This window comes from Oryctolagus cuniculus, chromosome 20 (assembly GCF_051225735.1).
Source record: "Oryctolagus cuniculus isolate XC-2025 breed Fujian yellow rabbit chromosome 20, ASM5122573v1, whole genome shotgun sequence".
NCBI lineage: Eukaryota > Metazoa > Chordata > Mammalia > Lagomorpha > Leporidae > Oryctolagus > Oryctolagus cuniculus.
In genome coordinates, this window is record NC_142886.1 from 33,703,478 (window position 1) to 33,729,471 (window position 25,994).

A 25,994-nucleotide genomic window follows, 5' to 3' on the forward strand; every position below is an offset into this window, starting at 1 on the left:
GTGAAGCATATTCTTGGGTATTAAACTCTGTGAGTAGGAGACTTTCCCTGACTCTTGTCCTCTGTGGAGTTTCATAGATTATCATATGCAGATTAGAAATATAATAATCCATAATAAATTCATAATCTAAGATTGAGTTCAATCAATATTATTTACAATTCTTTTTTTGTTTGTTTGTTTTTTAACTTTTATTTAATGAATATAAATTTCCAAAGTACGATTTATGGATTACAATGGCTTCCCCCACATACCGTCCCTCCCACCCACTACCCTCCCCTTTCCCACTCCCTCTCCCCTTCCATTCACATCAAGATTCATTTTCGATTATCTCAATATACAGAAGATCAGCTTAGTATACATTAAGTAAGGATTTCAACAGTTTGCTCCCACACAGAAACATAAAGTGAAAAATAATAGATGATTTTTTTAAATGATGATGAAATCAGATCAGACCTATTGTCATGTTTAATCCCAGTGACAGTCAAGTTGGGAGTTGATAATTTCTTTTTTTTTTTTTTTTTTTTTTTTACAGAGGATCAGTTTAGTGTACATTAAGTAAAGATTTCAACAGTTTGCACCCCCATAGAAACACAAAGTGTAATATATTTTGTTTGAGTACTCGTTATAGCATTAAATCTCAATACACAGCACATTAAGGACAGAGATCCTACATGAGGAGTAAGTGCACAGTGACTCCTGTTGTTGACTTTACCAATTGACACTCCTGTCTATGGCATCAGTAGTCTCCCTATGCTCCAGTCATGAGTTTCCAAGGCTATGGAAGCCCTCTGAGTTCTCCAATTCTTATCTTGTTTAGACAAGGTCATAGTCAAAGTGGAGGTTCTCTCCTCCCTTCAGAGAAAGGTACCTCCTTCTTTGAAGACCTGTTCTTTCCACTGGGATCTCACTCACAGAGATCTTTTGCCAGAGTGTCTTGGCTTTCCATGCCTGAAATACTCTCATGGGCTTTTCAGCCAGATCCGAATGGCTTTAAGGCTGATTCTGAGGCCAGAGTGCTATTTAGGACATCTGCCATTCTATGAGTCTGCTGAGTATCTCACTTCCCATGTGGGATCACTCTCCCCTTTATTTATTCCATCGGTTAGTGTTAGCAGGTACTAGACTTGTTTATGTGCTCCCTTTGACTCTTAGTCCTTTCATTATGATCAATTGTGAACTGAAATTGATCACTTGGAATAGTGAGATGGCATTGGTACATGCCACCTTGATGAGATTGAATTGGAATCCCCTGGTATGTTTTTAACTCTACCATTTGGGGCAAGTCAGCTTGAGCATGTCCCAAATTATACATCTCCTCCCTCTCTTATTCCCACTCTTATATTTAACAGGGATCACTTTTCAGTTAAAATTTCAACACTTAAGAATAACTGTGTATTAATTACAGAATTAAACCAGTCATATTAAGTAGAACAGACAAAAAAAATACTAAGAGGGATAATGTATTAAGTTGTTCATTAACAGTCAGGGCTATGCTGATCAAGTCACCATTTCCCATAGTGTCCATTTCACTTCAGGAGGTTTCCTTTTTGGTGTTCAGTCAGTTGTCACCGATCAGGGAGAACATATGGTATTTGTCCCTTTGGGACTGGCTTATTTCACTCAGCATGATGTGTTCCAGATTCCTCCATTTTGTTGCAAATGACTGGATTTCGTTGTTTCTTACTGCGGTATAGTATTCTAAAGAGTACATATCCCATAATTTCTTTATCCAGTCTACCGTTGATGGGCATTTAGGTTGGTTCCAGGTCTTGGCTATTGTGAATTGAGCTGCAATAAACATTAGGCTGCAGACCGCTTTTTTGTTTGCCAATTTAAATTCCTTTGGGTAAATTCCAAGGAGTGGGATGGCTGGGTCGAACGGTAGGGTTATCTTCAGGTTTCTGAGGAATCTCCAGACTGACTTCCATAGTGGCTTGACCAGTTTGCATTCCCACCAACAGTGGGTTAGTGTCCCTTTTTCCCCACATCCTTGCCAGCATCTGTTGTTGGTAGATTTCTGCATGTGAGCCATTCTAACCGGGGTGAGGTGAAACCTCATTGTGGTTTTGATTTGCATTTCCCTGATTGCTGATGACCTTGAACATTTTTTCATGTGCCTGTTGGCCATTTGGATTTCCTCTTTTGAAAAATGTCTATTGAGGTCCTTGGCCCATCTCTTAATTGGGTTGTTGGTTTTGTTTTTGTGGAGTTTCTTGATCTCTTTGTAGATTCTGGTTATTAACCCTTTATCTGTTGCATAGTTTGCAAATATTTTTTCCCATTCTGTCGGTTGTCTCTTCACTCTCCTGACTGTTTCTTTTGCAGTACAGAAACTTCTCAATTTGATGCAATCCCAATAGTTAATTTTGGCTTTGACTGCCTGTGCCTCCCGGGTCTTTTCCAGAAACTCTTTGCCTGTGCCAATATCTTGAAGGGTTTCTCCAATGTTCTCTAGTAACTTGATGGTGTCAGGTCGTAGATTTAGGTCTTTAATCCATGTTGAGTGGATTTTTGTGTAAGGTGTAAGGTAGGGGTCTTGCTTCATGATTCTGCACGTGGAAATCCAATTTTCCCAGCACCATTTATTGAATAGACTGTCCTTGCTCCAGGAATTGGTTTTAGATCCTTGATCAAATATAAGTTGGCCGTAGATGTTTGGGTTGATTTCTGGTGTTTCAATTCTGTTCCATTGGTCTATCCATCTGTTTCTGTACCAGTACCATGCTGTTTTGATTACAACTGCCCTGTAGTATGTCCTGAAATCTGGTATTGTGATGCCTCTGGCTTTGTTTTTGTTGTACAAGATTGCTTTAGCTATTCGAGGTCTCTTGTGCCTCCGTATAAATTTCAGCACCAATTTTTCCAGATCTGAGAAGAAGGTCTTCGGTATCTTGATTGGTATTGCATTGAATTTATAAATTGCTTTTGGGAGAATGGACATTTTGATGATGTTGATTCTTCCAATCCATGAGCATGGAAGATTTTTCCATTTCTTGGTATCCTCTTCTATTTCTTTCTTTAAGGTTTCGTAATTTTCATTGTAGAGATCTTTAACGTCCTTGGTTAAGTTTATTCCAAGGTATTTGATTGTTTTTGTAGCTATTGTGAATGGGATTGATCTTAGAAGTTCTTCCTCAGCCATGGCATTGTCTGTGTATACAAAGGCTGTTGATTTTTGTGCATTGATTTTATACCCTGCTACTTTGCCAAAATCTTCTATGAGTTCCAATAGTCTCTTAGTAGAGTTCTTTGGGTCCCCTAAATAAAGAATCATGTCATCTGCAAAGAGGGATAGTTTGAGTTCTTCCTTCCCAATTTGTATCCCTTTATTTTCTTTTTCTTGCCTAATAGCTCTGGCTAGAACCTCCAGAACTATATTGAATAGCAGTGGTGAGAGTGGACATCCCTGTCTGGTACCAGATCTCAGTGGAAATGCTTCCAACTTTTCCCCATTCAATAGGATTTGAGAATTTACAATTCTACCATGTTTAATTATGATACTTGTTCTTTCACCCTCAAAACACATATCCAGAAGTGTTACTGTCAGCTAATGTGCAATATTTAGGTTTTCAGTTATATTTTGTCTCATATTTATTATTCAGCTTTTTATAGATTCACTTTTTAAATTTTTAAAAACATGGAATCAATTTTATTCATTCTAAAGAAAAGGAAGTTATTGTGACATGGATGATTTGTTAAACACACTCAATAATAGCTGACAACATGGGAGTTGGTAAGCTCTGATAAAGCCCATGAGTAAAATTTATTTTTCATTTTACATATTTTTTACATTCATTTTTAACCAAGCATACATCAAAGTTTAGAAAACATAAAATAGAACATGAAACATCTTTTTCTGGAAAAAGGGAGAGAGTGTATTTCATTGTGGGCATTTTTGTGAGAATGCATAACTTGACAACATTATAAAACCAATGATTACAGGATTCATGGAAGTTATTCAAAAATGATGTGAATGATAAATTCTTGAACTAAAAAACTTTCTACAAGTGTATGGGAATAAAATAAATGATATTGTTGCACAATTCAGATCTCTCACCTTATATTGGGCCTAATGTGTTTGGTTTGCCTAACACATTCTTGCTTGATACAGACACTCAAGTGTAAGACCTCTCTCCTATACATTTTCTTCCCAGGAGTTCCTTTCATTCATATGTGATGGGATGAATTAATTCTTGGAATAGATCCAATTTGTTCTCCTGATATAATCATCAAATCTTTTTCTTTTACACATTCCTTTGGGGATGCTTTCTCTTCTCTAAACCTGGTTCAATTTCAAACCCAGACTTTCATCCTGCATCTTTATAGAGTCCCTTCAAATTGTATCAGTTCATAAAATCCTGTCATTTTTGTATACTTCCCCAGCTCCTTGGATATATTTCTCCTGATATAACCCATGGTCACCCGTGGTACATATGGTCTTATTATTTTTTGGAGTAAAATTTGTCAAGCCAACATAAGTGTGATTTTTTTAAACTCTCACATCATCTATGGGCCTTGCATAAATTAAACTTAATACTTGTTGAACATCTCAAAATAATGTCACTAAAACTCAAACCCAACATAATTAGTATTTCCTCCCTGGTGGCTCAACAATCCAGAATTGTTAGGCTGCTTAGTGGAATGAGAGAAATTTGTTTGAAGTATAACAGTACCTGACTGGATCAAGTGTTCTTTCAGATGATTTGCAAACTATTGCTTGCTTTGTACATGTTATTTATCATCAAGTTGTTTTTTAATACCTTTAATGTTGAAGATCTGGTATTGGTAGAGTTGTGGAAGTGAAATTATGAGGATGTCCTTAAAGTCCTTTTCTATGAATGAGTGATTTATTGGGGCAATGAAAAAAGGAACACATTTTCCTGTTCAGTATAGCCCGTCATTTTTGATGAATGTGACTCCCCTTTCTATAAGAAGTTCCCCTTAGCGCTGGTGCCAGTTCTTGAATTTTATAAGGGAATTGTAAAATGTCTTAGAAATATGTTGAAGGAAGGTTGAAAAAAATCAGGTTCAAAGAATTAAATTCTGAACTACAATGGATGCAATGGAAAGTCAGTGTTATTCAATGCCAAGATAATCTCAGGACAAAATTTTGTTTTAAAATTTTGGAGCAGTATTTGCTTGATGTTGACTAAATTCAGGTAGTAACATTCGCAGCTTCCTTTGTAACCTGCTTCATGTTTATATTAAAATGTGCTTTTCCTGCCATGACTTCCGTGGTAATCTGGGCTGACTTGTGTATGAGAATGCTCTATATGTAATTCCTCCTGACTTTGCATTAAGTGCCATCATGTGGTACCTTGATATTAGACATTAATAAGCACTTACATCATGAAGAATGGCATGTGTACTAAATGTTAGGGGCCCTGTCCTTTTAGAGATCTCTAGGCTAAACTGCAGGAGCTTCTAAAATATCCATCAATGTGTCCAGAACAATTTTGTCAGTACAGTGCTGTATTCTTCTAATAAGCATGTAAGTTCCTTTGCATTCAGAATTTTTTAAACTATTACCAACTAATGACTAAAAAAAAATGGAATACACAAAGAAGATAAATTGATCCATTCACATTCCCTGGTAAAATTCATTTAAATATAATTTAAAACATAAAATTTATTTAAATATAATTATGCATTTGTAGAGTAGACGTGCCTTCTACGGCAGAAGGAACTATGGAGAAACCACAGAGAACCAGGACTTAATTTGAATTTCATTTCTTATGCTTTTTATGAGCGTGATATTAGAGAGATTATTAATTTTTCTGAGGTTCCCATAGCATAGCAGTAAACTGGAAAATAACGATATGTATATCATGGCTATTGTCTTTTAAATAGAATCCAAAATACAGCAAACACATACATACACACATGAAAATTCCAAAATCATTTTAATTTTATTTGAATGGTACACACACACACACATACAGGCTGAGACAGAGAGAGGTAGAGAGATATCTTCATCCTCTGATTCACTCTAAATGCCCCCAGCAGCCAGGGCTGAGCCCAATTGAGGAAGTAGCTAAAATCTCATTCTGGGGCTGCCACATGGGTGGCAGGCACACAAGTGCTTGAGCCATCTCTCACTGCATCTCAGGATATTCCAGGGTATGCATTTTTGGGGAGTTGGAATCAGAAATGAAGCCAGGATGCAAGCCAGGCACTCAAATATTGTATACGGGAATCCCAGGTAACTGGGGTGCCAAATGCCTGCCCTCTGAATCCTCTTAAGACAGGGTTAGCATATTCCCATTCCTTTTCTGTGCGGCAGTTTGTAGGACATTCGTTCTTTCTAATCTGTAGAGAGAACAATGGGGGAGTACGCCTTTTCTGGAATTTTAGCTATGCCACTAAGCAATTTAAGTAGTTGTGTGGGCCTAAACATATCATTTGGTTATCTCATCTACAAAATAAGAATATTGACACATATGTTTTTTATAAGAATTAAATCAAATATTACATTTAAATACATTTCCTAGAGATGTTACTTATTTGTTAACAATGTGTTTTGTTAAAATTACATATATGTTTATTGTTATTAGTACTACTTATATTACCATTAATTCATGAAGGCAGACTTCTCAAAATAAATTCTTTAGAAGGTCATAGAATGGCATACTTCTCTTTTCATAAAAGGTGTTCAGCCAAGGAAAACAGGCAAGTATTCAATGAGACCAAGGAGGCCTTGACAGTAACTAGAATCTCCATCACAACAACAGTGGGTGTTATTGGAACACCTAGTCTCCCTCACTCACCTTTGACAGAACACAAACACTAAGTTGTTCTCCATTGCACACAAAGCTGTGGGTATCTGATTATTACAAAAGTGAAATATATCTGGTTTAATCCACTGAGGAAAAGCAGACGTTTTCAGAACTTCTGGAAGGATACTTTTCCTGCCCTCAAGTTGTCTTTCGCCCCAGGTGCTAAGACAGATGGTTAGCAATTTAGGAAAATGCAGTGGGTTGAATGTTTGTGTCCCCACAACATACACCTGCGAAATCCTGAACCACAATGGTATGGCATTAAGAGGCCTTTGGGAGGTGACCTGGTCGTGAGAGTGGAGCCCTTCCGAATGGGGTTGGTTTTCTCATAACAGGACCCCAGAGAACCCCCTCATTCTTTTCCAGTTTGTGAAGATACAAAGAGAAATCAGCATCTGCAATCCCGAAGGGAGACCTCACCAGAACCTCACCATACTGGTGCTGTGATCTTGGCCTTCCAGTCGCCAGGCTGTTAGAAAGGAACTTTGGCTGTTAATAAGCATGGCAGTTTGTTATAACAATACGCACTGATTGAGAGAGGAAGGCCGATTTATAGCTGAGGAGTTAGCCAAGCAGTAGTATTCCTCCTAACTCATCTCACCTGCAGAGCTGTTTATACTGTTTCTGTGAGTGAAGATCTTCACTGCTCACCGCTCTTCTTTTCCACAGCTCCTGAATTCCTGTCTAAGCCCCGCAGTTTCGAGTTTCTTTCATTCCAAGGGCTGCAACATTTTCTCCAGTATGTGCCAAGATCTTACCAGATGCTTCCGTATATATTATCTCCCAGTTGTCCTATATCACAGGAATTATTCTTTCAATTTGGTAAAATGAAGGTAGCTGATTTAACTTACTCTTCATCACCAACACTTTAACTGTATAGGAAGGACTTCCTTTTTACAAAGATTGATTTGTTTAAAAGCACCTGTTTTTTTGCACTATGTTTCACTAGCCCCAGAGGTAGGGTTGGATAAAAACTAGAGGATCCAGGCAACAATTCTTAGTATTCCAGGTGACTCTCTAAGGGGTTGTAATTAAACTTTTCTCTGTTCTGAAAACCCTTTGTGAAGTAAAGAAAAAAAAGACTCACCTTCAACAGCTGGAGCTGATAAAGGGTATCCTGGGAGAATAAAACCCAGACAAAAGAGGCTCTTGGGAAAGCCAGAGTCTGGCAGAAGTAGGTTGGATTATGGGTGAAAAGAACAGCGTTCCTAAGAAAGACATCTTTTGAGGAGGTTTGGAGCATTATTCAGGCTTTGCTGGTTGAAGAAGCTTTGTTTGTTATGTGATATAGGTAAGGACTATTTATGAATTCTTTCTTTACCAGCAGTTAATCTGTTGACTGATTCCCAAATATAGACATTATGAAAGAGTACAGAATAAGCCACAATTCACATATAAGAATGGTTTAAAAATTTTAAAAAAGTGGAACTTTAATTCTTCCAGTTGTGTTTGTGGGCCATATCAGTCTATGGGGGCCATGCTAGCTCCATGCCTGGAGGGAGGCAAGGCTCTTTACAAAGAAAGGAAGTAGCTAGCTTCTTTGGTTTGGAGGTTTGTTCTGGTTTAAAACTGATGATTTTGTTATCCATATCCAAGTCTCTTACACTAACTCCTTTTTGTTGAAGTCATTCATTAAAGTGACTTAGGAAGAAACTGTCTAGCTTACCTGTGCATCTCGTTAATCTTCCTGATTTGCCCTGGGTTGCTCTGCAGAACCCACATGTGAGAGTCCAGCTAAGAGGCTCCTGCATTTGCCTCTTGTTTTCTGAATAAATATATTCCTGGCACTTCTGTGACTTGTCTATCCTAATCTCCGACCTGGAGGGATTATAATTTAATTTCTTATTATATTTAGTACAAAAGGAATTTTACAAAATAGAGATTTTTATTGAAATTCAAATTAGATGAGCTTTTTGGATTAGTATTTCTAAAAGGAAGGGGCTTAATAGTAGTTAAACCTGTACTCTCTGAAGTCAGCACTGGTTTTGAATTCTCTTCTAACTACAATATTCAACAAGTTACAAATCCTGTATAAACCACCAACTTCTCATTTGAATAATGGTGATATTATTAATCTTCACAACAATCCATAACAACTGTAGTATCTGTGAATTTAATCATAATTTTTTTTTTTTTTTTGACAGGCAGAGTGGACAGTGAGAGAGAGAGAGAGAAAGGTCTTCCTTTTGCCGTTGGTTCACCCTCCAATGGCCGCCGCGGCCAGCACACTGCGGCCAGCACACCGCGCTGATCCGATGGCAGGAGCCAGGTGCTTCTCCTGGTCTCCCATGGGGTGCAGGGCCCAAGCACTTGGGCCATCCTCCACTGCACTCCCTGGCCATAGCAGAGAGCTGGCCTGGAAGAGGGGCCACCGGGACAGAATCTGGCGCCCCGACCGGGACTAGAACCCAGTGTGCCGGCGCTGCTAGGCGGAGGATTAGCCTAGCGAGCCGCGGCGCCAGCTAATTTAATCATAATTTTAATGTGATTTTGCATACAAAGAACTTTGTACAGTGCTTTTCAACAAAGTAAACAGTAAACAATATTTGTCACTATTTCTCTTCATTTATATCCTTCTCTGCTTCCTTTTGTTCTATTTTTAAAATATTTTTGTCCTGCAATATGTCACATTCACCAGTTCAATTACATAGGATTTTTTTTGTATGGAGGGTAGAACATCATGACAAAGAATTCCATTTAAATTATATTTGTATTATTCCTCATACAAATTGAACTAAAGTTTCAGTACTCAGAGTTTACCACCCAGATTTCCTCTCCTTCATTTTAGCAGCCATTGAAAATTAAACTTTTCTGTTTGAAGGAAACTCAAGTGAAGGTTCATGACTATAAAAAAAATCTCTCAGCTCTTAAAGTCCATTCTTTCAACAGAAGGGGGTCCAACCTGGGCAGCTGTTTTCTTCACAGTGTGAAAATATACTGAGGAATATCTTGATATCAGCAGGAACTGAAAGATCTTGGCTGTAAAGTCTAAAGCAAAACTGGAGCATCACATACCTACAACAGTAGGTGTAGGATATTTACCATGATGAGAAGTGGCACATAGCCCCAGCGTTGTTACTAGGATAGAGATGTGGATTCCATTCCATGAGGATGTAATACCTCAGAAGGGACAAAATTCTTACCATACAATATCATGTCTCCCTTAAAAGTTGAGAAGGAGAATCTTAAATTCTGCAAAGTCTGAGTCATTCATAGAACAGAGACTGGAATATAAACTTTACTTTATTGAATTTTTTTAACCCCATACATGTGGATGAATTTTCTAGATACTTCCTTTCCCAGCAATGTGCTTTATATTACAGAGACTTGGTATCTTTTAACTAATGAAAAGAACTATGAGTTTTAGTTGTTTAAATTTTTTATGAGTTTTAGTTGTTTAAATTTTTTATAGATTTATTTATTTATTTGAAAAGCAGAGTTCCAGAGAGAGAGAGAGAGAGGGAAAGAGAATTTTTTATCTGCTGGTTCACTCCCCAAATGGCTGCAATGACCCTGGCTGGGCCAGGCTGAAACCAAGAACCAGGAAATGCATTTGGGTCTTCCATGTGGGTAGCAGGGGCCCAAGTGCTTGGGCCATCTTCTGCTGCTTTCCCAGGCCATTAGCAGGAAGATGCATCAAAATTGGAGCAGTTGGGATACAAACCAGTGCCCATATGGGTTGCCAGCATCAAAGGCGGCAGCCTCACCAGCCAATGCCACACCACCAGCCCCAGTTATCTGAAATTTACATATCAAATGCCACAACTGTTTGAAAGCCCTGTTACTTAGCAACAGCTATTCTGATTCACTCTTGGTATTGTGCAAAGCATTGTTCTGATAATGCTTTTCATAACCTGAAAGGAAAACACATTCTATATGACTTTCATTACATGGAAACCTTTCTTTTTCTCTTATTCATGCCTGATCAATTCCTGACATATTGTGATTATACAGGAATAAAAATGAAAATGTCATCTACCATAAATGACTTAAAAATTTATAATTACAATGTCTGCCCTGCTCACTGCCTGGAAGTGGTCTTGGATCTGACTTTGTAACTTTAGTTTCAATGTTTTTAAAGTATTTATTTACTTGGGAGGGAGAGAGGGAGGGAGGGAGGGGGAGAGAGGGGGAGGGAGAGGGAGGGAGAGGGAGGGAGAGGGAGGGGGAGAGAGAGACTGCAATTGTATACATCTGCTCATTCACTCCCCAGATGCTTGAACAGCTGAGGCTGGGCTAGACCATAGCCAGAAGCCTAGAACTCAATCTGGGTCTGCCACATACATAGCAGAGACCCAAGTGCTTGAGCCATTACTTGCTGCCTGCCAGACTCAGCAGTGGACCAAGTGAGGAAAACTCACATTTGCTTTTATGTCCTCTTCCTCCTCCCTGTCTGCCTCCATCATATGCTTAACAGTCTCTTAAATCCAGAGACCTGTTGGGAACTGACCGCCCCCTCCCCAGTCGTTACCACCATGACAGGCAATCTGGAGTTCACAGTGACAGCCCTGAGATGCTGTGCCTCAACAGAGCGTACTCCTGTACCTTTTCTGGAATGTGGATCTTCAGCTTGATCATTGTGTCCCACTCATTTCTAAACTGAAAGGGTCAGCTTGTGAAAAGTTGTTAAACAACATGCTAGTGTGAAATGTCAACCCTCACACTAAACTTTCCCTTTTTAGGGCATCAAACGAAGACTTCATTGAGTTTTATACTGGCTTTCTGATTTTGGTAGTTCACTGAAGAATGGAGTTAAAAATTTCTGTATACTGTTGATGTTTGCCCACAACCTGCATGAAATACCATGATTGTTTATGAAAATAATATTTAATAAAGTTGGGTGAAGTTTTTGATTGGGATGAAAAAAGGAGTGGACAAAGGACTCCAACCGAGGGACTAAAATATAAGATGTGGACATCCCAGGAGACAGCAGTATACTAAACACCCATTCCATTAACTTTCTCAGTAAGGAATAAATCATTGTCTATTTAGCCTCAGCTGGCATGTTTGGTGCAGCACCATGGTTGAAAGAGAGAACTTGTTTGATCAGCTTTATAAACGTCATGTTTCTTTTGTCAAGAAACTTAAACTTAGAAATCACTGTGCTTATTACCTTTTGAAAATTTTTGGCAATAAAAATAAAACAAAATTCAGGTAGATTTTCTTATATATTTGTGATAAGCCAAAAAAGTATGCATTGTTTTCCAAAAAAGTATGCATTGAAGATAAACATTATTAAACATTCTTTCTATACCAAGTCTGACAAATCTCTAAAACACATCTGTGGAATTTCTTTGAGTATATGATACTTCTGGTGTGGAGTAAAGCACTGGAGAACAAATAAGGCAGGGAAAAATTACAGTGAAATATCTAAGAAAGCAAGACTTGCTATATTGGACAATATTGTCCACGTCTTATGTATTGGACAGAGTGGGCTGATTATATCTACTAGTGAATATATGGCAAAAATATCAGTAGCATACATCAGGAGGAAGTGAATGCATTTAAAGTGCTCCATACTCGTGTATCGTCTAGAATGAGAATTATGAATTATATTACATTTGTTTACAAAATGTTAGGCAATCTCAAAAGTATGACATAAGAGACAGGCAGCACAGTAATGCTGTCAAACTAATGGAAAAGATGAAAAACCTTTTAAGTAAAAGTAACCAAATCAACGGCATAAAGAGGCATAAAGAGGGACCAGCATTGTGGCACAGCAGATTAAGCCACTGCCTGTGACACTTCAATCCCATATCTGCTGTTTAGATGCAGCTGCCTGCTAAAGAGCCAGGGAAAGCAGCAGAAGATGGTACTAGTGACTTGGACTCCTGCTACAGACATGGGAGACCACGATGGAGTTTCAGGATCCTGGCTTTGGCTTGTCTCAGCCCTGGCCATTTGGGGACAGAATCAGCAGATGGAAGATCTCTCTCTGTTTCTCCTTCTCCATCACCTTGTCATTCAAATAAATAAATAAAATTTAAAAAGTAAATAAGTCATAATGAAAAGAAATAAGGAATATGAACATTATAAATGGCAAAAGGAAAATTTGCATTCATATAATAGCAATTAAATTATATAAAGACTAAGTAATGAAATTAATGGAGAGGATGGTTAAGTTGGAAAAAGAATGAATCATAGGCCTTTTCCAAAACAAATGTAAAATAGAATGATAAGAAAATTGAAGGTGAAAGGATTTGAAAATATATAACATGCAAACAGTCAAAATATTGTTACTTATATTTTTTAAAAATGTACCCTTTGATGCAAGCATTATTGCAAAAACCAAGTTGCTGTATGGTGCCTCTGATACAGGTGCTCGGGACCAGGAGGTCCTAGTCTCCCACTGTCTGCCAGCTCCCTCCCTCAGCTTAGTTTCTTGCCCTTTTTCAATTAAAATTAACTGAGTAAATTGAGGGAATTTGTGTAGCCACTTCTTCAGGTCCTCTGAACAAACGACTTATAAAGTAATTTATCTCCCCTATAGAGACATCTTGAGGTTTAGTCTTTTCTTGAGAGGTTTCTTTTCCAAGAATCCCAGGCCATGAGCAAACAGTAACTACCATCTGACTAACTGGAACCCATTTTGCCATCAGCAAAATTCCCTAAGGGATGTGACACTGCTCATTAATCAAAGGAGAGCCTTGAGTACTATAGACTAACCAGGCACTTGGACATGAGCTGAATGTTCATCTTTCAACCCCAACTTCAATCTAAGGATCTTTATCCATAACCCCTCAGGAAGTCTGGGAATTAAGCCATAGCTGCCCAATTCCTTTTTCTGCATTTTGCAATAAGAACCTTTTTTCTTCCATCATGCTGTTGTCATTACTTGCTGTGTACTGAGTGAGCAGACTCAGTTTTTGCGGTTCCATAGCAGTTCTTCCAGTTATTTTAGGGGTATTATATAATACTATAAATAAAGGTCAAAATTATTAAATATTTAATGAAACAAAGTTAAGGCGATATTCAATTCATTAACCTATTAATATAGCTTGAAACATATAAAGCAAACATTTGCAAAAATGTAAAAGCTTTACACCCTTGTAACCACAAGGAAAATAACAAAGCTAGTAATTAATAATGAAATAGGTGATTTAAAGGAGAAGATGAATTGTTTTGCCTAGTTTATGTTAAGGGTGCACTGTATGAAACAATTATAAAAATTATTTTAAATAATTCTAAAATATTACTGAAAATGACTATTTTAAACCATAGAACCATTTCTATAATGTTCAAAAATGAAACCATCTTTATTAAACAGTATTTTTTAAACTCAGTAGAATTAATATTAGTCAATGATATAAAAGATAGCTAAAAGTCACTATAAGGATATTTCAAAAAGTCATTGGAAAATGGAATTAAAAGATAAACTTATTTTGGTACAAAAATATTTCAAAAATCCATTCATAAAGGGATCCTCAAAAAACTTATGTAAATGTGAATTAGCAAAAACCTATGCATATAATTCAACCATTTTCACTTCAAACTTTTGCTTCTTTTTTCCAACAACTTTTTGATGTACTCTCATATATTTGCAAATTAAGAAATATACTTTCACATAATCTACAGGCTTAAAGAGAAAAAGAGTAGCCTTATGTTTCTCAGTTGTTTTAACTGCCAGCTCTGCCTTTTACGCCAGGCCCCTAAGAACTGCCCCACTCATTTATCATTTAGCGTAAGTACAAATTATGAACACTTTGGAACTTCACATTTCTGCCTCTCTTTCCCTTTTATTTATGTCCCTTATTTCCTATTTTGTCTTCCATCAAGATCATAAACAGGATCTTTCTACTATACTGGGCACTTGGGTTTAAGAATGCTTTCTACAGATTGCCACAGGACAGTTCCTGTCTTTATTTTTTCAACTCCCCTCCAGGATCTGCATGTCTTATGATTATTTTTTCCATGATTTTAATTCTTCAAAATTAATTAGTTTATTTTAAATTTATTTGAAAGGCAGAGAGATAGACACCTTCCTTTGGCTGGCTTACTCCCCACATACCCACAACTGCTGGAACTGGGCCAGGCCAAACCTAGGAGTCAATATCTTGGCCTCCCATGTAAGTGGTAGGGGTCAAAGCTGCTGCCTTAAAGGGTAAGCATCAATAAGAAGCTGGAATTGGAAGCAGAGACAGGACACTATAATTATCACTTAGATATTACATGCAAGTGTCCCAAGTGGTATCTTAACTGCTGTGCCAAGTGCCTGCCCTATTTTCAAGATTTTAAAATTTTATTTCTAAAAAACTATGCCCTGGTTTTTAGATTGTACCATTACCAAAACTCAGAAGCCATAGTTCATTTGTCTTGGCAAAACAATACAATCTGGTAAGACTGAGGCTCACTAAAAATCACCTTCCTTGGAGAAAATATTGGTCTACCCTAGTCACATATACCCTAATATATTCATTAATTATTATCAAATAACTCCTTGCTATTTGGACAGTGTGTGATTTATTATTGATTTATAGATATTTATAGATACATTTATTATAGATTTACTTTATTGGTTCCAAAGGCAGAGGTACAGAGAGAGTGACGAGAGACAGAGATCTTCCATCCGCTGGTTCACTCCCCAAATGACCTCAACAGACAGGGCTGAGCCAGGCCAAAGCCAGGAGCCAGGAGCCAGGAATTTTATCCAGGTCTCCCACGTGGGTGCAGAGGTCTGAGGACTTGGGCTATCTTCCACTGCTTTCCCAGGTGCATTAATAGGGAGCCAGATCACAAGTGGAACAGTCTGGACTTGAACCGGCACCAATATAGGATTCCTGCATTCAGGCAGGTGCTTACCCCATTATGATACAACAGCTACCCCAAGGACAGTATATATTAAGTAAAGCATTTGTTCTCTAAACTAGTTCTCAAGTAAAACACATGTTCCTGCTTATCAGTATTTATCCTAGAGCACATGGCTTGAATGTATAATTGCAAATAAGCAATAGCCAATTAGCAGTTTGCTCTATTTTTGTTACACAACGTAATTATAACCAGCAATTTGTGGTAACTAACTCTGTTCCTCTTCCTTTTTAGGCTTTGTAAGCAGACTGCTCAGATACTGTTTTGGAGCACCAGTTACGTTCAACTAGAAAACCTGTTTCCAGGTGTCTATGTTCATTTTGCCACAGTAAGTTCCTTGATCCTTAGATGCAGTGTGATTCTTGTTGTTTTTTAGGCTGACAGTCTTTATCTCTATAATTTACAGGTCCATCAATTTGCCATATTTTTAAAGTTAATTATCCATATTCCAATAACAAGTAGACTTTCGTACATTTGTCTCTTTTTAAGTTTGGATGCACTCTGTCCCAAAACATAGTTTCTGATCCACAAATTCTTATTTTCAGCTCCAAGCATGTTATAAAATGTTGCTTTTTTTTTTATAAGGGCCGGACTAACCAGTAATTTTTAGCACTAAGTACTGTGTTGTTTAACTCTATGCTCAAATAAGCTGCTAATATTTATAATTTGATTACTCATTTTTTTTGGTATTCCAATGGGAAAGTACAAATAAAAATACATTGGATTAATGTTTATTGATAGAACGTTATTTCAAAAAGTTGACTGTAACTACAATGTTCTCTTTTTAGGATTTTAAGAAATACAGAGGACAGAGTAGGTATGATGGGTATGTTAGGCCAATATGTAATTCTGTTATTCATCAAAGGTTTGTCATAGGCACTGGATTCTGGCAGTTTGCAAGAAATTAAAATGCAACATTAAAGTAACTATGGTCTAACCACCTGCTGATTTTTACTACAGTTGGATAAACAGAATTTGATGTGATTATATATGATTTCATTTGTGTTAGCAGGTATGAGAAACAGGCTATATGATCTATTGAGGACATCGAACCTGGCATTATTTAAATAATTTGGTTATTCTGAAAAGCACATTACTGCTCTTTTAATATCTAGATTTATGTGATAATGATGGAGGTAAATGTTTCTATACTCCTGTTGTAAATGGTGAATGGCAGAATGAGAGATAGCTTAATGGAATGAATCTGTTTTCAGTGTTTTGACTGTGAAATTTTAATTTTAATTATTAATAAAATAGTATTTCATTACTAATGAAAAAGTATGTCTTATATATTTATCTTCAGTTAGAAAGTTTACTGATTTAAAACTTCATTTTTACCAAATAAAATTATTGAAGACAAGCTATTAAACATTAAGAGAATTCCAGAAAGAGATAGTTTTTCTAGGTAAAACAGTATATCAATTTAAATTCGAGAGCTAGAATGCAGAAGACTGTCATCTAAGGCTTAAAAACAAACCGAAGCAAACTCATTCTCATCTCTGAAACAGAATTGTGTCAATAATTATATCTAAACTTTTGGCAATTTGATTTTCCCTTTGCTTTGTGCTTGAAAGTGAATCAAAAGCTTTGGAGTGTTTGATCTGGCTGTTATTTTTTATGATAATGAGTATTTCTATCAACCACTGACATATTAAGCTTTGTTTTTTTGGCACTGGGAGAGTGTTCTGTTGAGGCTGAGCAGAGATGCAAATACAGAACCACGCAGTACAACAGAAGTGATTTAAAAGGACAGCTGGGATCCAGGCCATGAACCTGAAAATACTATTCTTGTTTCTATTTTCTAGCAATCGATTGATCTGTCATGGGAATATGTTATTTAATATGTTTTTTTTTTTTTTTTTTTTTGACAAAGCCCTCTAAACCCTTCTGTGAGGCTTGTGGTTTAAGGTGTTTCCAGTAAAATAGTTTCTACTGATCGGATTATTAAGTATGGATACAAGAGGCTAGCAAAAGCAATGTTGTTTTTTTTTTTTTTTTCAAATTTGTCTTTTTTTTTTTTTGATTTACCAATTTCTATCACTGTTACTTGAAGGTTCACATAAAGTAAATAGCAGAAAACGAAGCAGAAATCAACCTAATGAAATTAATTAGCCCATAATTCCCTTATCAACATTATAATGCAGAAATAGCTACATTCTCTATTGAGAATCATTCAAGTGAAATAGAGATGAAACTAAGATTGGTCAAGAGGAACAAAGCTGCCCAGGCTAGTAAATGGGTAAAAGAAGAATCAAATTCAGCAAGAAAATCGTATATTTCTGTATTCTTTCTAATCGAGTCAGAACAAAAGCTGCAAGGATCTAAGCTTTCCAAGTATGCTTTGTTTGTTTCTGTAAAGCTGGTGCTAAACTCAAATATCTGCCTACTAACTGACAGTGAACATAAATTTTATGAATGGGATGATAACATCCATTAGTGTAGTATGTTGTGAGGATTAAATGAGTCATTTAATGCAGTACTTTCCTATACATATTGTACTGGCTAAATACAGATAATCAACATTATAGGAATGTAAGTTTGGACCCAGGTGTAGTGAAATAAAATTTACGGTTGGTGATAAAGGTGGTTCTTGACAATGAAAATTTTGATAAAATGTACAGATTATTTATAGACACTCAAAAATTAACTATAATTTGGAGAACATATCAGTTTAACTGATTTTGAATGAACTATATTTCAAGTGTCTAGTATGTTCAGGGAGATTTGATAAATATTGTGAAGTTTACCAAAAGTAAAGGAAACCCTCAAACCTCTAGGAAATTACAGGCTACCTGGAGATAAGAAAAATATAAATATATTCATTAAAGTGGATATTTAAAACATAAATAATAGAGTGAATATACTTTAGTTCGATGCAGCTGTACTAGTTGGAATGAGGACTAAAATGAAGTAAAATTCGTTCTAGGTTACCTTGGCTAAGGAAGTTTTCTATCAAAGGGGCAGGATTTAAATTGAGTTTATGTATTTAGTAATTAAAATGTTGCTGCAGTATAAGTAACAATAAAATTTTTAATACTGACTTTTATAGTTTGCCCATTAACACTCCATTTGGACTAAATTTCATCTAGGATTTGTTTAATCAAATTAGCTTATGGGTATGGAACTGAAGATTGAATGCACTTTAAAATTCTTATCAAATGCACACATTATTACCCATAAGTGGTGAATCCATTGAAATTTATGGACTCATTCACCCCAATAGGCAATTATGACAATTTGGGAAAACCAATTTGTCTAACAGATTTCCTCTGAGAGATTGCTGTAGTTGGAGACACATGCATTTGTAGTGAAGGTATTATTCAACACTGTATGACAAAGAATGAAGACAGTAAAGAGAAGCATTTTCTGCGATCCAGCAAGACAAAATTGATTTTAATATATTTTAATTTAGATTAACTCCATAACCATCCACTGTGCCATTATTCCTCATCTTTCCTTCAGCTTATTTGAGTGATTGCATTCTTTTTTTCTATAAACTTTGCATTACATTTAATTCTGTAATCTCAGCAGAAGCAACACAGCTTTTCATTATGCACCTCTCATTGCTTCCCTCAAAGTCTCTGCAGAGATCAAGGCATATAATCATAACAAAAACTAATCAGCCTCTACTTGTGAGAAAAAAAAGTATGTCAAGGAAAGCAAATAGAAGTAAATCAGGAGACAATTGAGAAGGAAAACAGAGCACAAGGGTTACTAAATAATCCAGAAAGAGGAGGGATCAGAGGTACTTACAAAATTAACCTTGGCCACTTTGTATGATCACAATGTTTAGTCTCAGGCTTGGAAAACATTCTGCCTACTAATTAGAGTAGAAAGAGTGGATTTTTATGCCTATTCTCTATCCAAAATTTAAGTTGAGAGTAATCATTATTTTGCATTCCCATTTTCCATTTGATAATAAATGCATGGGAGGAGAGAAGAAGCAGTTTTTGTCTCCAGCTAATATTTTTTCTTTCCAGTTCTTTTAAAAAAGTTTCTGTGGGAGCTGTTCTCTGACTTAGAGGTTAAGGTGCCAGGTAGGATTCCCACATCTCATGTCAGAATAACTGGGTTTGATGCCCAGCCCTGCTCCTAACCCCAGCTTCCTGCTCATGCAGACCCTGGGAGTCAAGGGGGATGTCTCAAGTAATTGGAATCATGACACTCAAGTAGTAGACCTGGATTGAGTCCCAGTGCCTGGTTTTCACTGCCAGTGGATATGAGTTCTCTCTGACTCTCTGCCTTTGTTTCTCCCTACCTCCTTCCTTCTTTCTCTGATTCTTCAAGAAGAAAATTGCAAGCATTTCTACAGAGGTGAGACAGTTTTTAAAATTTGTGTTATTAAAGTAATGTTGGCAGAGTGAGGGGGCAGGGTGTGTCACAGCATTTTAAACTGATGCTTGGGATACTGGCATCCCCTATCAGAGTGTTTTTCCAGTCCTGGCTGCTCTGCTTCTGAACTGGCTCTCCTCTAATGCACCCAGGAAGGCATTAGAAAGTGGCCTAAGAGCTTGGGCCCCTGCCACCCAGGTAGGAGACTTAGATGGAATTCCTGGCATTTGGCTTCAGCCTGGCACAGTCCTGTCTTTTACAGCCGTTTGTGGAGTGAATCAGTAGATACAACCTCAATCTCTCTCTGTCTTTTCCTCTCTCCATAGTTCTGCCTTGCAAATAAATAAATAAATAAATCTACCAAAAAGTCTTTAAAGACTTAATAATGAAGCCTTTATTATACCTTTTTAGTATATCCACAGAAGTTTTTAAAATTTTGTTAAATTCTATGTAGACATTGTTTAAAAAGAAAACTTAAGGAGTATGTTATTGTTAATAGTTATAATTAAAGATATTTTAATCTTTCTGTCATTTTTCTTGTCACTCTAATCTATAATCTTAGTTGCTTTGTATTTTATTGCATTATAAAGATTAAAGAAGGATAAATTATAATTATCTACATTGTCAAATTTTCCTATAAATGACTTACTTTTTATCAACTTTGAAATATTCTTTTTACATATCATAAATATTATTCTTCACACTTTTCTTTTTACTCTTAATTTCAAATAATAAACTCAAATTATAAATAGGCATGGTGGAAAAAAATCTACAAAATAAATCTTTAAGGACCATTATTAGTTCACTCATTAAAAGCAGTGTTGACTGTGTGGTACCACAATCACAGGGTAAATATTCATGTGACCTTGCTGTTTAATTAGATATTAGATAGACAAGGCAATTCTCTCTCACAATTACAAGTTTTACCTAATTGGCTAAGGGAGGGACTGTAGCATGAGAATTGATGGCATGATGTACATCATTATTTTCAGCAGAAGGGTGGCAACAAAGCATTATACAGAGATTTATCATATTTTAAGAGGATTTGGTTGGAATATATTAGTCAATGAATAATTCAAGTCATTTATCTATTTCTCCATATTTAAAAGCAAAATAACATAATCCATATAAGTGTCATTAAAAGACAAATCTAGAATATAAGCACATAGTTCAAATCCTTTGTGATATACTATTCCTTTATGATAGATTTTTAGCATTTAATCTGGATTTCCAAAATGAGATTTAAGAGAACAGTTAAGTTACATTATACTGGCTGTCTTGCTTGGGAATTTGAATAAAGATTCAAATTGGTGATTTTTTCAAAATATTTTAGTTGATATGGTAAATACAGGATACAAAAATAGTAGAATACTTACTAACAACTTATATTAGTATATCCATAATTATGCTTGGAGATCCTTATTCCTAAAGCACTAAGTTTATGCAGTAAGACCAAAAAAGGGAAGATTCATTTATTTTTGAAACCATATTATAACTGTAGCAAATTACTTAATAAATGTTAATCAGTAATTTCAAATAAAAAGTTAACAGAAATTTAAGGGATAAATGAATATAACTAGCATGAGTCCAGCCAGCATGCTAGATGTGACAAAAATTTTAATATGTAATTTATTTTCTATAAATAAAATATATTTATGTATTTTAAATAGTAGTATACATGACTTTTGGTCATAGAGGAAATTGTTCAAGACTAGGACATATAATGTATCATATGTCTGTACATATATCAATTTCTATAGGTATACCAATAGTTAAGAAGTCTTTGTTAACGATCATTTAGATAAGGCATGGAGAACATGAGAAGACTGATTGAGAGCAATTAATTGAAGCCTTCAAAACATCATTATCTCCAAAGAGATTGTGACAGAGAGGAGTCACATAGGAAGAATAGTATCAGCATGTCATATTATGAAAGTCATATGCATAAAACATTTCAATTTCTTTTTATATGCAGGAAATATTTCAAGGGGAATTTCAAGAAGAATTTATCAATTCTGAAAAATTGTGTTGCAAAGGCTAAGTGAACTAAGACAAATAATTAATTATTGAATTTGATAGCTTATCTGTCATTGTTAACCCAAAGGAGAGCCAGTTTTTCATGGTGGGCCATTGGATACTTCAGTAAATGACCTATAGGGCAGTATCACATTTTCTGTATTTGGATGCATTAGAAGCCAAAGGGTGGACCCCATATATTTTGATATTATGACATAGGTAGGAAGTGTGTATATGTATGTGTTTGTGTGTGCATTCAGAAATATTTTGGCTACCTAATTAGATACAAATTTCTTCATATGTAAGTATATATTTTGTTATTATTCTAATACTGTATTGTTTGAATTAAAAACATCATCATGTTTTATCAAATGTAAGACATTGTCTATTGCGAAATGCACCATTATTCTATTTACTGCCAGAAAAAAATTATATAGAAAAGAAAATAAATCTAAACTAGTAAAATTATAGCAATACCACAATTGCAAAACATATATCATTTAGAGAGATGTTAAAATATAAAGGAAAATTATGTCTCTGAAATGATGAGGTACAATAAACTACCTCTTGAATACAATGAGATACTATATTTGTGTTTCAGAAAATTAATGCACCTTATATATTCTGGATACTAATTCTTTATCAGATGAAGAGTTTGAAAGTATTTTTCTATTCTGTTGGTTGCCTCTTCATTTTGTTAATTGTCTTCTTTACTGTGCAGAAGCTTCTTAACTGGATATAATACCATTGTCTCCTTTGTTTTTTGCCTATGTCAGGGATCCTGTCTAAGCAGCTTTTGTCTAACCCAATGTCTTACAGAATTTCCCCCATTTTTTCCTCTATTAATTTGTTGATTTCAAATATTCAATTTAGATCATTGTTCAATGGTAAGGATTTTTTGTTTTGTTTTTTGTTTGTTTGGTTGATATTTTTTATAGAGTGTAAGATAAGCTTCTTGTTTCAAACTTCTGCCTGTGGAAATCCAATTTTCCCAACATCATTTGTTGAAGAGACTGTCCTTTCTCCAGGGAATGGTAATTGCTCATTTGCTGAAGATTAGTTGCTTGCAAATGTATGGATTAATTTCTGGAGTTTCAATTCTGTTCTGTTAGTCTGCACGTCTATTTTTGTGCCAATACTAAACTGTTTTTATTAAAACAGCCCTGCAGTATGACTTGACATCTGGTATTGTGATGCTTCCAGCTTTGTTTTATTGTTTAAGAATGCTTTTGCTAGTCAGGGTCTTTTGTGCTTCCATGTGAATTTTAGGATTGTTTTTTGAGATCTGTGAAGAATGTCCTGGGTATTTTTGATTGGGATTGCACAGAATCTATAAATTGCATTGGGTAATATAGATATTTTGATGATATTAATGATATTAATTTTTTCAATCTAGTGCAATGGAAGATTTTTTTCATATTTGAGTGTCTACTATTTCTTTAATTAATGTTTTATAATTTTTATTATGTAGATTTTTCACATTCTTAGTTAAATTTATTCCAAAGTATTGAATTTTTTGATAATTATTTTGAACAGAACTGATCTTATACGTTCTTTCTCAGAGCATAGGAAAATGCTTCTTTTTCTGTGCTTACTTTATATCTGGTGACTTTGCCAAATTATCTTTAGGATTTAAATAGTCTATTAGAGTGGAATCTTTTGGTTTCCCTATATGTATTATCATGTCATTTTCAAAAAGAGGGTAATGTGACTTACTCCTTTCCAGTTTGTATCCCCTTTATTTATTTATCCTGCCTAATGGCTCTGCTAAACCTCCAGAACACAATTGAATAATATTGGTGAGAGTAGGCATCCTTGTCTTTCCAGATCTTAGTGGAAATATTTATAGCTTTTCCTCATTAATATTATTCTGGATGTGAGTTTGTCATATATTGCCTTAATTGTGTTGATAGAATCCTTCTAATACCCATTTTTAAAGGTTTTGAACATTAAAATGCTGTATTTTATTAAATGTTTTCTCTACATCCATTGAGATAATCATATGGCTTTAATTCTTCATTTTTTGATGTGATGTATCACATTTATTGATTTGCATATGTTGAACTCTCCCTGCATCCATGGGATAAATTCCAGTTGGTCTGGGTATATGATATTTCATATGTGTTGTTGGATTTGATTTGCTGGTATTTTGTTGGGAATTTTTATATCATGTCTGTCTATCAAGGGTAATAGTCTACAGTTTACCTTTTTGTTTTATTTTTCTCTGGTTTTGGATTTAAGGTAATGCTGGCCTCATAGAAAGAGTTTGGAATCATTTCCTCCCTTTCAATTTTTCAGGATAGTTGAAGAAGAATTGGTAGTAGTTCTTTTTTTTAAAAGTTTCATAGACTTCAGCAGTGAAGTCATCCATCCCTTGGGTTTTCTTTGTTGGGAGGCTCTTTACTACTGATTCAATCTCAGTCTTGTTATTGGTTCATTCAGGCTTTCTTTGCCTTCATGCCTGGAGTTTGATATATTATATGTGTTCAGAAATCTATTTCTTCAGGGTTCTTACTTTCTTGGGTGTATCGGTATTTGTAATAATTCCTAATGATTCTTTTTATTTCTGTATTATCAGTTGTAACACCTCCTTTTTCATCTCTGATATTTTAAATATTCTCCCCCTCATTTTTTTGGTTAGCTGCTTCAGTAGTTTACCAATTTTATCTTTTTGATTTTAAATATCAGCCATTTATTTCACTTAACTTTTGTACAATTTTTTAATTTTTATTTTGCTTATTCTCTATTTATTTTTAATATTTTATTTTAATTAGTTTTTAACAGGTTCAAAATGCTTTGTGGATACACTGCTAAGAACATTATTATTTCTGTCTACTGATTTTGGTGTAGTTTGTTCCTGCTTTTCTAGATCTTTGAGATACACTGACAGTTCATTTATTTGATACTTTTCTGATTTTTTCATGTAGGAACTTACTGATTTAAACTTTCCTCCACACTGTTTTTGCAGGCATTGTTTAAAGGATAAAATATAAATAGCTTAACAGACACAGGAGAAAATGCTCAGAATCACTAACCTTCAGGGAAATGCAAATAAAAACTGCAATGAGGTTTTACCTCATCCAAGATAAAAAATTTATTATCCCAGCTCCCTGCTAATTCACCTGGGAAGGCAGTGCAGGATGACCCAAGACCTTGGGCACGTGATGCCCTGGATCCTGGCTTCAGCCTGACCAAGCCCTGGACTTTGCATCCATCTGGGGAATGAATCAGCAGATGGAAGATTCTCTCCCCCCCATCCTTATCTTTCTATGTATCTCTGCCTTTCAAATAAATAAATAAAAACATATTTTAAAAATATTTATTATCCAAACATTAAAAAATGACAAATGCTGCCTTATAAGGTTGTGGAGAAAAGGGTACCCTAGTACACTGTTGGTAGGAATACAAATTGGTCCAAGCAGTATTGTGAATATTATAGAAATTCCTCAGAACTCTAAAAATAGATCTATCATATGACTCAGTTACCGCATTCCTGGGAATGTGCCCAAAGGAAATAAAATCAGCATGTGAAAGAATTACAAGTGTTCCCATGTTTGTAGCACCAAATTCAGAATACCTAAGATATGGAATCAACCTATGCGCGTGCGCACACACACACACACACACACACACACACACAATGGAATATTACTCAATCATAAAGAATTAAATCCTGACAAATACAACAAAATGGGTGAAATCTGAGATCACTGTGGTAAGTGATACAAGCCAGACCCCAAATGACAAATATCATGTGTTCTCTTATTTGTGATAGTTATAAAATATGGAGAGGGAGAAGGGGAATAGTGGGGCCGGTGCTGTGGCTCACATGGTTAATCCTCTGCCTGCTGCACTGGCATCTCAAATGGGCACCGTGTTCTAGTCCTAGTTGCTCCTCTTTCCAGTCCAGCTCTCTGCTGTGGCCAGAGAAGGCAGTGGAGGGTGGCCCAAGTGCTTGGGCGCCCGCACCCACGTAGAAGACCAGGAAGAAGTACCTGGCTCCTGGCTTCGGATTGGTGTAGCTCCGGCCGTACCGGCCATTTGGGGGGTGAACCAACGGAAGGA

General features: G+C 35.8%; 2 long non-coding RNA genes across 8 annotated transcripts in view; both read left to right on the forward strand.

Annotated features, from left to right (window-relative positions):
* The first annotated feature begins 7,722 nt into the window (after positions 1-7,722).
* Positions 7,723-25,994, forward strand: part of LOC149120133 (uncharacterized) — a 97,696-nt gene continuing 79,424 nt past the window's right edge. The window contains exons 1-2 of one of the 7 annotated variants that reach the window (XR_016226838.1): positions 7,723-8,067; positions 15,816-15,909. This is a non-coding gene — a long non-coding RNA (uncharacterized LOC149120133). The remainder of the gene's footprint in view (positions 8,068-15,815; positions 15,910-25,994) is intronic. The other 6 variants (XR_016226843.1, XR_016226841.1, XR_016226840.1 and 3 more) reach the window with 6 other exon arrangements.
* On the forward strand, positions 10,988-11,971 carry LOC149120134 (uncharacterized). Its single transcript, XR_016226673.1, has 2 exons — positions 10,988-11,122; positions 11,459-11,971. It is a non-coding gene; the product is annotated as an uncharacterized LOC149120134 (long non-coding RNA).